At 39.9% G+C, this 13485-nt stretch overlaps 1 pseudogene; it reads right to left on the minus strand.

The window, feature by feature from the left end:
* Nucleotides 1–12240: 12240 nt before the first annotated feature.
* LOC107146285 lies at nt 12241–13169 on the minus strand (annotated as a pseudogene).
* Between the last annotated feature and the right edge of the window lie 316 nt (nt 13170–13485).

The following is a 13485-nucleotide window of genomic DNA, read 5'->3' on the forward strand; positions in this document are numbered from 1 at the left end:
CTGGATCCCAGATCACTTTGTTGCATTGTGATCATATAACTAGGATACTATGACTCTTAACACTTTTATAGCTCTTTAGCTTTCAAAACTCTTCCCTTATTGGATAGTAACCTAACCGATCAGGTGGACAACATTCCAAACACAAAGAAATAAGTCAATGAAGCCAACTTTCCAGTCTTGGCTGGACAGCCTTTTGGAACGCCTTTTGAGTAGAGGACTATTATCATAGTTTGAACATCTGGGGATGGAACTGTCACACAGAGAAGGCCAGCACTCACTGTGTATGGAACCTATGCCATCAGGAAAGTAACTCAGAATTAAAAGGAACTGAAAATGTGGCTGGAATAGGCAACATAGTTGCTGGTAGTGGGATGAGCTTGTGCTGTGGAGCCTGATCTGAGTCTGGGGTATCAGGTGGTTGGGGAAGGAAAGGCAAGGAGGATTGGGTAGGTCAATGATATGGATTCATTCCTTTCCTGCACTGGTGTCATGATGGGTGAAGGGGATGAGCTGGACAAGGCCGGGAATGGATGGGGTAAGGAAGTAGGTGGAGATCCTAGAAACATGAGCTCAGATAAGAGGCATAAAATAAATGTTGGAGTCCTACTCAGGATGGTGAATCAGAGACTAGGGAATGTCATGAAAAACCTGGAAGTGGGTCCTGCTTGACCCCTCGTCCTGTGAAAACTTTCTGCATGCTGCCTCATTCAAAAAGGCACTTTCATGGTCTAGGGGCTAGAAAACACCTGTGTGTCCCCCCTGGACAGAGGAACAGGGGCAGGACCGAGTGTGGGAGGTGCTGAGTGGTCTTGAGGCTGGAAGTAAGGCTGAGGATGTGAGGTAGGGCTGCCAGAGGTCCCCACAGGCTAGTGGTGGAGGTGTGTGCCCAGGTTCACAAATATGCTCACACCCATCAAGGTTGAATGTAGTGAGACCTGCGAGAAGCCTGTCACAGCAGTCCAAGTGTGGACTGAGGGTACAGACAGTGTTATATGCCCTAGCATTTGCTGATGGGCTAGATATGGGCTGTGATAGAAAGAACAAACTCAAAGAAGACTCATATGTCACTGTCTGAGCAACTAGAATGTGAAGAAATCACAGTCAGCTGAGACGGGGAGCCTGCACCTGGAGGAGAGATTAACTGTTAGGATTTGGACATACTGAGTTTGACAGGTGCAGAAGACACCCTGATGGAGGGGCTGTAGTTGAATATATGAGTCCGGCCTCAGTATGGGGCCATTTCTATCCTGTCTTCTTCCACCTCTCCTCTGCAAAGAACTAATGGCTATATCTTAGTGTCCCCACCAGCTACTCTGCAGGTCTCTAGCATGGCACAATTATTTGAAATAGCTTTGTTGAGATATAATTCACCTATCATATAGTTCACCCATCTAAAATGGACATTTGGATGGTTTTAATATATTCATAGACTTGTATAGCCTTTGCCCTTTCATTTTTAGAAAATTTGTATTATCCTAAAAAGAAACCCATACCCACTAGAAGACATTCTCTGTTTATTATTATATTACTCTCCATTTTAAGCAAGTCTAAGTCTTTTAATGATAGAGACCACTGTGCTATTGTTTTTGCGTTAGTTGATAACAATTATTTATAAATAACTTTTGTGTGAGTAAACTACAATTTGAAATTAAAAGCATATAAAAATATGACTTCAGGACTGTGTATCTTTAAGATAGGATAGCCTCCCTACATTTCTGTGCTATTTGTGTGGCTGCCTGCAATAGTTTTTAGATTTAATTGAGAAACTGATGGGAGTCTATGGAGATAAGTGATCATTACTTTTACTTTTTTTTCTTGGCTCTATTTCTCTAGCATTTATTATAAACAAATCAGAAAAGAGTCTTTATAAACCTTGTACAAATATCTCAAATGCAAGGAAGCCAGTGATGGAAAATGTAATATCAAAGGTTAGATTATTACATATTGATGGCATAAATCACATCTGCTTATTAGAGTTAATTCCAAAGAACAAGAATCAAAGCAAAGAGATTTCTGAAAGTCTCTTGGGAGAAATAAAGTCATTGATACATTCTTGGTTTTAACTGTTTTAAGATATTAGGAAGCACATTGTCTCATTTTGACCAAATGTTTCTGGTTTATATTGCAGACTATTGGAGCTGGAGACCACCACAAAGATTTCCTCCAACACCTTAATTTCGGAGTCAAGGAGACAGTCCCATCCTGAGACTTTCCAGTGGGTTAGTGGTAGAGCTCATTTTACCATTAGTTCCAACAGTATGAATTATTTCATACTGTTCATAGAATACCATTCGTTCAAATAGTATGAATTATAACTGGGTCTGCAGGCTAGGGTCAGTAGTCTCCAAATACTATTTTAAGGCGTAGAGACTTTTTGCCCCATGATGTCTTATGTAGAACAACAATCATTCTGATGAGGCAAGGCATCTGCCTGTTTCCCTTGGTTCTATGGCCCCGAGTTGGTTTAGTGAGTCTTGAGACTGTTTTGTTAACATCTCTCCTCTGTTCTCTTTTGGAACATAGGACCTACCTCTGAATGTATTTACTAGTTTACTTGTTTCTCTTCCCTCCTAAGCTGTGACTGTCTGAACAATTTGATCATGTCTTACTTACATGTAACTGCATATTTCTATGTGTGAACTCAGAAAATATTAACACAGCTATCTCACCTGCCAGGTTCTATTCAACTTGCTGGTGACATAGGCATGAGGAAACAGTGTCCCTGTTCTGCTAGAGCCTACATTCCACAGGGAAAGGTTGAGCAGAGGGAAAAACAAGCAAATAAAGAAAGAACCAAAGACACATTGTGGGGAAATTACTACAGAGGAAGGGAACAGAAAGTGGCAGAGCAGTTGGAGGGCTGAATTTGATTGCTAGCATGAGTGGTCAGAGAAGTCATCTCCACTAGAGGGACATTTACATAGAGAAATAAAAAAGTGAAGGAGGAGTGATGCCTGTTGGGGGGAAACAAGTGGAAAGACTGTAAGGCAGAAGCTTGTATGGTGAGTTAGAAAGAGGGCAATTAGGCCAGCATGGAACAGAGCTGGGACAAAGTCAGTGAGTTAGAAGATGTGGAAACAAATGTTGTAGGGAGTCTTTTCCAGGGTTCTGCAGGCCATTGTAAGAATTTGGGGCAGAGGCACTGAAACAGAGGGGTCACATAATCCCACTTTGTTTTGAAAAGCTCCCTCTTGCTGCTCTGTTGAAAATGGATTATAAAGAGCAGAGATAGGAAGCTGGGAGACCAACCAAAAGGCTCCTGCAGGAATCCATCCAGTTCATCATATCTAAGCTCCACATTTTTCATTGCTTACATTCCAATTCACCTATAAATCCTCTTGGCTGTACCATGCAAATATGCCCAGGAGCTGATCACCCCTTATCACCTCTATCACTCCCAGTTCCAAGGTACACTTATGTCTCATCTCATCATTGCAATTGGCTTCCCAGACTCAATTCTGCCTAGTTTTCTCTTAACATATCAGCCAATAGTCCTATTAAAGTAAAAGTCAAAGGAGTGATGTCACTGTAAATAGCAAGGAACTCCAAAACTCTTTTCTCTTCACTAAAGCAACAATTAATTTGGCTTACTATAATTAACTTTTCCAAACTATGGATCTAAAGCAACATCTAAGGGAATGCTTCACAAAGAAAGTAACTCCTAAGTGTTCCACCACTTCCCAGATTGGTCGTAGCTGTGGAGATGGCAGCCCCTGTTGCTGATACAGGTGTTATTCTCAAAGAATTATAGTTTAAAGTATGGTGGTTCTCTGAAGTTTTAGTCAGGGGATCACCTGCCTCAGAACTTTCTCAGGGCTAGAACAGTTTCTAGACTGACATTTTATAAGGCACTTAAGGCAAATATACTAGCTACAGTTGCCTGGGGCCAGGGATAATAGGTGGTAAAAGCAGCACAGTTTGGAAATATTTGGAAGAGCCTGAATAAAGACATAAGTGTGTGAATAGGCTTTGAAAAGCTTCACATATACCATGGAATCTACAAGTCCATACAAATGACTAGGACAGGGCATATGCTGAGAAAAGACTAAGGGAGACTCTTAACTTTCGACTCATCTTTAGGGTTTGTTCAAGCTGGAAGGGAAGGCTAAGTGAATGTAAATGGTCTTGCCATGCACTAAATGAGTACACACACAGCCGATTTGCAAAGAATTGAGGAGTATTTCATTATATCAGTGTTAGACATTCAAAGAAATCGCTGATAAATCACCAGTTGTCCACTAAGCCAGCAGAACTAAGACTTCAGTAGTGACTACATGCAACAAAGAACACAGTCTTTACAAAAAATTCAGAAGTGTCAGGAATCAAATAATGACAATCTACCAACAAACACCACCAACAAAACCTGGGGAGGGGAGATTGTGATTTCCAAAGTTTCACATAATGATATTAAAAATATCTAATATTCAACAAAAAAGTGACATTTTCAGAGACAGAATCATCCACACAAAGGGAAAAAAAAGGGAATAGATATTGTCCCTGAGGAAGCATTGACACTGGTTTTACTATTAAAAGATATTAAATCGATGATCTTAAAATCATGAGCTAAAGGAAAACTATAGAACAAATAATTCAAAGAAAACCAAGGAAACAATGTCTAAAGAAATGGAGAATATTAACAAACAGATTGAAAATATAAAAGAAGTCAGACTGTAATTCTGGAGCTAAAAAGTACTGGAGTTGAAATAAAAAATTGACTAGAATGATTTGAGCTGGAAGAATAAATAAAGAATCCTCAAATATAAAGATAGCTCAATTTAGATTATTCAGTCTGAGAAGGGAAAAGAAAAAAATGATCAAACATGCAGATGCTAGGAGATCTGTGGAACACCATAAAAGATTCCAACAAGTGCACAATGGAAGTTTCAGAAGAAGAGGAATGAGAACAACACAGAAAAGATATTTGATGAAATCCCCAAATTCTCCAAATTTGATGAATAACTCGAATTCTCATATCTGAAAATGTTAGTAGACTCCAAGTAGGATAAAATCATGATATTCATTCTATAACACATTACTTTCAGATGCCGCAGTCCGGCTGCAGCAAAATAGCCGGGGGGTGACGAGCAACTTGTGTACATTGATACAGCAGGAGTGGGAACCGTTTATTGTAGGACAACAGAGGTATTTATACATTACACACAGCTTATCTTAATTAACATAAACTAGATACAGCAGGCAACCAATAAGGAATCTCCACACTTAATGGCTCCCTGGCATTACTTCACAAACCACTCCCTCTGGCAAAATGCCAGGTGCCATCTTGACTTGTTTACAGACTCTAACATTCAGACACTCAGAAGACAAAGTCAAAGAAAGAAATTTGAAAGTAGCATTTGAGAAGCAACTTGTCCCATTCATAGACAAGGGAGGATCCTCAATAAAATAACAGTCAATCTCATCAGCAAACATGAGGCCAGAAAGAAATGAGATGATACTTTTAAAGTACAGATAGAAAAACCTATTAACCCATAATTCTGCCAGGCAAAACTATTCTTCAGGAATAAAGGAGAAATTAAAACATTCCCAGTTGATAAAAAATCAAAGGAGTTCATCACTAGAAGGCTTACACTGTAAGAAATGCTGAAGGAATTCCTTCAAGGTGAAATAAAAGGACATCTGACAGTTACTCAAAGTCATATGAAGCAATAAAAAATGCCATTAAAAGTACAGAGATACACATAAAAGCTAATATTATATTTCTGGTTTGTAACTCCTCTTTTTTTCTTTCTTTTGTCTATATGGTTTAAGACTCAAGTGTATAAAGCAATATATATTTATGTTAATGGCCATTCAATGTATAAAGATGTAATTTGGAGCAATAATAGTGATGGAACTATACAATAGCAGTTTTATATGCAATTGAGGCTAAGTCATTTTTAATTCAAGGTACATTATTATAAATTTGAGTTGTTAATCATATTCTCTGGATTACATAGTAGGAAATAATTAGAGAAAAATAAAAATATTTTATTAAGAAAATAAGTAAAAACTATATAGAAAAGAATGTAAAATAGCATCAAATGGACTATAAAAATTAAAAAAAATGAGGCAGTAATGAAGGAAGGGATTGGGACATAAATTATATGTGTATTTATATATATACACCAAAGAGAATATAAATAATATAAAATTGGATAATAATATAAAATAATATAAAATTGGAGAAGGAAGGCCTTCTTTGATAATAATTACTTTAAATATAGATGGAGTAAACTATTCATTTAAAAGGCAAAAATATGTAATATGTATTTAAAATGATTTAACAATATGCCCTCTACAAGAGACTCATGTGAGGTATAAAGACAAAAATGTTAAAACTAAAGGGAGGGTAAGATAGTCTTTGCAAATACTAATCAAAAGAGAGATTGGCAAAGTAGATGGGCAAAGCAATATTGGGCAAAGTAGACCTTAAATCAAAATCTATCACAGGAAACAAAGACAAAAACTAAATTTGTAAAAGATTCATTCACTAAGAAGATACAACAATATGGTAAGGCATAGTTGTGCAGGCCTGTAATCCCAGAAATTCAAGAGGCTGAGGCAGGAGGACCACAAGTTCAAGGCCAGCTTCAGAAACTTAGCAAGGCTCTGAGCAACTTAATGATACCCTGTCTCAAAAGAAAGGGTGGGATGTAACTCGGTGGCAGAGTACCCCTAGGTTTGACTCCCAGTACTGAAAAAATAAAATATAATAATGAATGATAAACACACATGAAGCTAAAGCAGAACCCCCAAATAAAAGAACTGCAAATGAACAGAGCTGAACTGAGAAATGAACTTCTACAATAATAATTAGAAACTTTAACATCCCACTTTTGATAATGGATAGAACAGATCAAACAAATATCATTAAGAAAATAAAAGTCGGGGCTGGGGATGTGGCTCAAGTGGTAGCACGCTCGCCTGGGCACGCGTGCGGCCCGGGTTAGATCCTCAGCACCACATACAAACAAAGATGTTGTGTCCACCGAAAACTAAAAATAAATATTAAAAAAATTCTCTCTCTCTCTCTCTCTCTTAAAAAAAAGAAAATAAAAGTCTTGAACAACATTATAAACAACAGAATTAACCACTAATGGAATATCCAATCTTCTAAAGTGCACATGTGGCATTCTCTAGGGTGGATTTTGTTATGTCACCAAACAAATCTCAATACATATAAAAAGGTTGAAAGCATACAAAGTATTTTCTCTGACTACAAAAGAATGAAATTAGAAATCATTAACAGAAGGATAACTGGAAATTTTGCAAATATATAGAAATTAAACAATACACTCTTAAATTAACATTATGTCAATGAGAAAAATACTTTAAAATGAATGGAAACAAATACCACAACATCTAAGAATTATGAATTCAGTAAAAGCAGTGGTCAGAGGGAAATTTGTAGCTTTAAATGCCTATATTAAAAAAGAAGCTATCAAACAGATAATCTAATGTACACCTTCAGAAATTAAAACATGAATAGCAGTCTCAAACCAAAGCAAGAAGCAGGCAGGAAACATAAATGAAAGGAGACATAAATGAAATAGAAAACAGAATATATGAGAACATTAACAAAATTGACAACTTTTAGCCACACTAATTATGAAAACAAGAAAAAACTCAAATAAATAAAATTATACATGACAGAGGAAACATTACAACTAGTTTCACAGAAATACAAAAGATCAAAAGAGACAATAAATTATTATATGCCAACAAATTGAATGACCTAAAAGAAATGTATACACTTCTAGAAACAGACAACCTACTAAGACTGAATCCTCAAGAAATAGAAAAATCTGAACAGACCAAAATTGTTGTGTTGAATTCATAATACAACACCTCTCCAAAAAGAAAAGTTCAGGACCAGATAGGTTCTCTGGTGACTTATACCATGCACTTAATAAAAATAACACTGATCCTTTTCAAACTCTTCCAAAAAATTATAGAAGAGGGAATACTTCATAACTCACTCTGTGAGGCCAGTAATGCACAGGCATAAAAGCAAGACAAAGACACTACAAGAATATCTCTCATGAATATAAATGCAAAATCCTCAACAAAAGTTAGTAAACTGAACTTAGCTGCATATTAAGAAGATCATATACCATGATGTTTTAGTCCACTGTTTCATTTTTGTGACTAAAGGACCCAACCAGAACAACTGTAAAGTAGGAAAGATTTAATAGGGGGCTCACTGTTTCAGAGGTCTCACTCCATAGACAGCAGGCTCCATTCCTTGGAGTTTAAGGTGAGGCTGAACAGAAGAGTGTGGCAGAGGAAAGCAGCTCACATGATGATCAGAGAGGAGAGAGAGAGAGAGAGAGAGAGAGAGAGAGAGAGACTCTATTCACCAGTTAAAAAATATATACCCCATAGCCATGCCCCCAATGAACCACTTCCTCCAGCCACACCCCACCTGCCTCCAGTTACCACCCAGTCAATCCCATCAGGGAATCAATCATCCGATTAGGTTAAGGGTATAATCCACTCATTTCTCCTCTAAATCTTGAATTATTTCACATGTAAGCTTTTGGGGGACACCTCAAGTTCAAACCATAATACATGACAAAACGGAATTTATCCCTGGAATGCAGATGTTGCTTACCCTATGAAAATCACTCAATCTAAGTCACCATATTACTAGAATTTAGAGGGAAAATATATGATCCTCTCAATTGATTAAAAATTTTTTTTAAAAGGGATTGACTAGCTATTCTGTGTTGTGTACATGGTAACAGGGTCTATAGGAGGTTTCATGGAGGAGAGGTCAAGAATGACTTCAAAATATCGGTGATAAAGGAGACTACTAATACCACTTCCAGGCCTTGGGTTAAGAAATACAGGGAAAACAGCAAACATTTGAAAACATGCTGGGAATTTGGGTTGACCCCGGGTCAACTGGATGCTAGAGGAAGAGGCTACATGTTTTCTGATGAGGAATTTTGAAGGACATGTAGCATCAGGATGGTTCTGAGTTTGGGTCAGAAAGGTGGATTCATGAGCAAGTCTGGGGGTAAGGAATGATCATAGTCTTTGAAGTTCTATTGTCACTTAGGGAAACCCAGAGGCTGGCTAAAGCACCCCACTTAAGGGAATGAATGGATATATGGATTAATGAATGGACTGTAGAGATGGCTGAATGCTTCCATGAACTGGGCCTCAGCCTTAGTTAGAATTGGAACTGACCTCTCCTTTGCTTTAATAGCTGTTAGTCAGCTTTGCATCATCAGATACCTGAGAAAAAACAACTTATAAGGAGGAATGGCTTATTTTGCCTCATGGTATCAGAGGTTTCAGGCCATGATTGGTGGGCTCCATTGCTTTTGGGCTTGTGGGGAGGAAGCATGTTATGGTGGGGAGCACATGGTGTAGCAAACTGCTCACCTCATGGCAGTCTAGAATCCAAACAGCGACAGAAAGGGGCTTGAGTCTTAATATGCCTTTCAAAGGTACACCCCCAGTGACCTAACTTCTTCCCACTAGACTCCACTTACTAAGGTTCTACTATATCCCACAGGTTGTGGACTAAGTCTTCAACACATGGGGCTTTAGGCAACATTCAAGATTCAAACTGTAGCAATAACAGCAAACGTAATAACTGACTTTACTGTTCAAGTGACTTCTTGTCAAAATCAGGTGAGGACCTTGGCAGATATGGTCTTTCACAACCTGCAGGCATATGAGTGTGAAAAAGTATGAAATTCTCTTGTTTGGAAAGTAAGCTATCTGTAGCCATTTTTTGGCTCAGTTGATCGGGACTTGGAGCTGGTGCATCCTTTGCATGTATGTAAGCAGCCACTTTCAACTTCTCAAAGCTGCACACTGGTCCTTCTGGGGAGGACTGTAATAGCTTATGCAGTCTGTGTTCTGAATTTTCGGCAATGTCCTTTCTCTTCTTTCTTTTCAGAATTCTTTTTCTGAAAAGAGAAACAAGCTGCTTATAATCATGTATGATCTTTCAATACAAACTTCAAGTGAATGTCTCAACTCCCTTCAGAGATGCAGGGCAGGCTTCACTATCTCAGCTAGGACTCATTTTTCCCTCTTAGATACTCTTGCCATCCAAGATAAGGACATGCCAATTTTTCATAGCACTTCCTCAGTTGTTACATGAGTAATACATACATCGGCTTCCTTTCTCAAGGAAGGTAGGGGTCAAATGAAAAGAGCCAATTGTTTAATAACACACTTGATCTTCCTCTTTTTCTACCCACATACACCTGATACTGCAGGATTTCGTGTGACAGAGTAATGTTTTCCCTTAATATAGAAGGTAAATTTGGGGTGTAGGTATTAATTAATCCTTAGAAAATTGCAGGTAAATTAAAAGGAAGAATTAAACCTGGACAAGAGGTAACTCCATTAAGGAAATTGCATTGTAAGATATGCAGAAAAAATTTAAACTTGGTGTCTGAACACCCCAGAATGGTTGAGAGGGAAGGTAGGAGCTCAGTGAGACTTGACTGCCTCAAATGCAAGTACGGCTTTAGTGCCCAGGATTGGGGTCTGTTTCCTCTATTCCCCATGCCTGGCAAGTGTCTCCATCTTCACCAGAATATTCACACTGCTCCTTCCTGACTTCACACCCTGTTATGGACAGTACTTGGCCTCATCTCTGAAATTCATTTGTTGAATCTCTATCCCTCAATATGATCTATTAGGAGGCGGGGACTTCAGGAAGTGATTAAGTTTAGAAGAAGCCATAAGGGCAAGATCCTTATGATAAGACTAGAGTCCTGAATGATAAGAAGAGAAAGACATTCCAGAGCTCACTTTCACTGCCTTGTAAGGAGTGAGAAGATAGCTGTGTTTAAGCCAGGGAGAGAGCCCTCACCAGGTAAGTAGTCAGTTCACACCTTGATCTTGGACATCTAACCTCCGGAACTGTGAGTAATAAACGTATGTTGTTGGGGTCCCAGCAGGCTGTGGTGTTTGTTATGGCAGCCCTTGCAGGCTGGAACAATGCTGCCAAGATATATTTCCTTGGTGTCCACAGAGATAACTCAAAATCCTTTCTCAGGAATTCCCTTGGGGATTCTGAAAGGTTCTCCGCACTCCCAGGCTGGACTGATCCCTTGGGATGCTTCCAGCTCACTGGGTGGGCTATTCATGCAAGGCTGATCCCAGGGGGCTTCCCAGTCTCCTTGCTTGACTCTGGAATACTCCAAGGTCCAGCCATCATCTTTTAATTCTGTGTCTTCAGCATCCAGCATTGTTATGTTTAGATGTGGTGTCCCCCAAAAGCTCACATGCAAGAAGGTTCAGAGGAGAAATGATTGTGTTGTAAGAGTTAACCCAATCAGTGAATTAATCCCCTGATAGGGATTAACTGAGTGATAACTGAAGTGGTAGGGTGAGGCTAGAGGAGGTGGGAATTGGGGCGTGGCTTAGGGTATATATTTATATCTGGAGAGTGGATTCTCTCTCTTCTTTCTCTCTGCCTACTGATCACCATGTAAACTGCTTCCCTCTGCCACACTCTTCTGTCATGATGTCTTGCCTCATCTGGAGCCCCAAGGAATGGATCTGGCCTCCTATGGACTAAGATCTCTGAAACTGTGAGCCCCTGAATAAACTGTTTCTCTCTTAAAAAGTTTCTGGTCAGGTCCTTTAGTTACAGCAATGAAAAAGCTGACTAAAACATGTATCATGTCTGGGATTTGGGACATGCTCACTAAATGGGTACTGCATGAAAGAACCAAGGAATTACAGTGGTAAACCAAGGTGAAAATCTGAATATTAAATTATCACAAAAGCACAACAATCTATTTTGGTGAAATGTAGTCACAGAACTGTTCTACCCTGGCCTTTTGGTTTAAATCAATTCATAAACCTGTTGATGGTCTACTTCACTTCATATCCTTGATGACTGCAATGTCACTGAAAGATAAACAGATCCGCCTTGGGAATCCTTATTTGAACTGAAGCAAGGAGAGATACATTCTCATGTTTTTGTTGCCCATTGGAATGTCATATTGACTTTTTTTTTTTCACCCAGAAAGTGAGGATAACATCACAGCTTCTTGAAACTGCTATGATTTCCAAGGAATTTTGTATATATTTTTTCAAGTGGGAACAGGTTTTGTATCCTATGACAAATTTGGGGAGGAACAAAATTCCCTTTCTTGCATTTCATTATGAAAATAAAAAGCCAAAACCAGATTATAAATGTTGGTAAAGATGGCACCCGGAGTGCTTCTCTTCCTTATTTCCACCTTGCTTATTAATGTGTGACTGCAGAACAACTCAAGACCACTCAGTGGTTGTTCCTACCCACTCAGTGGCCTGAGCAGTGGGAGCTGCAGACTAGTCTTCAGTGGCTGGCTGGGCACTCCAGTCTTCAGTAGGGAACTGCTGGATAGGCACAGAGGGCACCTGCACACCTTCAGACCAGTCTGCAACCTCAGGTTGAGTAACAGTGAACTCAGGAGCCGGAGCAGTCTATTCACCCTGAAATTCCTCCTTGGTCACAGCCTTTTCAGCAGCAGCCTGCTCTTCCTTTTCAATCTCTTCAGGATCTCTGTAGAAGTACAGATCAGGCATAACCTCCCATGGGTGCTCACGGGAGATGGTGCCACGCCTGCGCAGAACTTCTCGGGCCAGCATCCACCACATCAGACCCACAGAATGAGCTCCCTTGTTGTTGCATGGAATGGCAATGTCCACATAGCACAGAGGAGAGTCTGTGTTACACAAAGCAATGGTAGGCAGATTGACATAGGACGCTTCTGTAAGAGGCTGGTAGTCAGCCCTGGGATCAGTAACCACCAGAAGACGTGGCTCCTGGAAAGCTGCCTGGATCTGGTTAGTGAAGGTTCCAGGAGTGAAGCAGCCAGCAATAGGGGTGGCTCCAGTGGCAGCAGCAAACTTGAGCAGAGCCCGCTGGCCAGTATTCCTAGAGGATATGACACTGACATCAGCAGGGTTTTCAGTGGCAACAATGGCACGAGCTGCCAGCAGAAGCTTCTCCCAGGTCCTCTTCAGATTTATGATGTAGATGCCATCGCTTTTCCTTTTGTAGATATACTGTTCCATCTGGAAATCAAGGTTGGTGCCACCTAAGTGGGTTCCTGCTGCAAGGAATTTGAGGACATCCTCCTCCTTCATTTGCAGGACATCAAGGGCTCTGGACATTGTGACAGTCTCCCTTTAAAGTTACCACGGGAATCAAGAACAACGCTGTATGGATCCCTCCCTGGGTAGCTCGGGTGCCATCTTTCCTGAGCTCCCGGAAGAGAAGCACTCTGGGTGCCATCTTTACCAACAATAAGCATGAAATGCCAAGGATGTACAAGGAAGTGTATTAAAAAGTGTTTTGAATGTACTGCTTCCTGCTTTGTCGGTACAGACCCTCATAGTAGCACACTACTGTCAGGAGCTGTCTGTGGACTGTGTGTGGACTGTTACGCATAGTAGCCTCATGAGGGGCTAAGGCTAGCATTTGGAACTTCCTGTGGCACTCCCCCCCCCCCCCCG

This window comes from Marmota marmota, unplaced genomic scaffold, assembly GCF_001458135.2.
Source record: "Marmota marmota marmota unplaced genomic scaffold, marMar, whole genome shotgun sequence".
NCBI lineage: Eukaryota > Metazoa > Chordata > Mammalia > Rodentia > Sciuridae > Marmota > Marmota marmota.